Raw genomic sequence first — 1,504 nt, 5'->3', positions numbered from 1 at the left:
CTAAAATCAGGGACTAGACAAGGCTGCCCACTTTCTCGCTACCTATTCAACATAGTACTTGAAGTCCTAGCCAGAGCAATTCGACAACAAAAGGAAATCAAGGGGATACAAATTGGAAAAGATGAAGTCAAAATATTACTTTTTGCAGATGATATGATAGTATATACAAGTGACCCTAAAAATTTTACCAGAGAACTCCTAAACCTGATAAACATCTTCAATGAAGTAACTGGATACAAAATTAACTCAAACAAGTGAATGGCCTTTCTCTACACAAAGGATAAAGAGGCTGAGAAAGAAATTAGGGAAACAACACCCTTCTCAATAGCCACAAATAATATAAAATACCTTGGTGTGACTCTAACTAAGGAAGTGAAAGGTCTGTATGATAAGAACTTTATGTCTCTGAAGAAAGAAATTAAAGAAGATCCCAGAAGATGGAAAGATCTCCCATACTCATGGATTGGCAGGATCAATATAGTAAAAATGGTTTTATTGCCAAAAACAATCTACAGATTCAATGCAATCCCCATTAAAATTCCAACTCAATTCTTCAACGAATTAGAAAGGGCAATCTGCAAATTCTACTGGAACAACAAAAAACCCAGGATAGCAAAAACCCTGCTCAAGGATAAAATACCCTCCGGTGGAATCACCATGTCTGACCTAAAGCTGTACTACAGAGCATTTTCACAAAAACTGCATGGTACTGGTATAGCTACAGACAAGTAGACCAATGGAATTGAATTGAAGGCCCAGAAAGGAACCCACACACCTATGGTCACTTGCTCTTTCACAAGGTAGCTAAAACCATCCAGTGGAAAATAGACAGCATTTTCAACAAATGGTCCTGGCACAACTACCAGTTATCATGTAGAAGAATGCGAATTGATCCATCTCCTTGTACTAAGGTCAAATCTAAGTGGATTAAGGAACTCCACATAAAACCAGAGCCACTGAAACTTATAGAGGAGAAAGTGGGGGGAAACCTAGAAGATATGGGTACAGGGGAAAAATTCCTGAATAGAATCGCAATGGCTTGTGCTGTAAGATCAAGAATCAAAAAATGGTACCTCATAAAATTGCAAGCTACTGCAGGGCAAAAGACACTGTCAATAAGACAAAAAGGCCACCAACAGATTGGGAAAGAATCTTTACCTATTCTAAATCAGATAGGGGACTAATATCCAATATATATATATATAAAGAACTCAAGAAGGTGGACTCCAGAAAAATCAAATAACCCCATTATAAAATGGGGTTCAGATTTCAACAAAGAATTCTCACCTGAGGAATACCATATGGCTGAGAAGCACCTGAAAAAAGGTTCAACATCCTTAATCATCAGGGAAATGGGAATCAAAACAACCCTGAGATTCCACCTCACACCAGTCAGAATGGCTAAGATTAAAAATTCAGGTGACAGCAGATGCTGGCGAGGATGTGGAGAAAGAGGAACACTCCTCCATTTTTGGTGGGATTGCAAGCTTGTACAACAACTCTG

The sequence above is a fragment of the Mus caroli genome, chromosome 11, assembly GCF_900094665.2.
Source record: "Mus caroli chromosome 11, CAROLI_EIJ_v1.1, whole genome shotgun sequence".
NCBI classification, from domain to species: domain Eukaryota; kingdom Metazoa; phylum Chordata; class Mammalia; order Rodentia; family Muridae; genus Mus; species Mus caroli.
Note: the sequence above shows the minus strand (reverse complement) of the source record.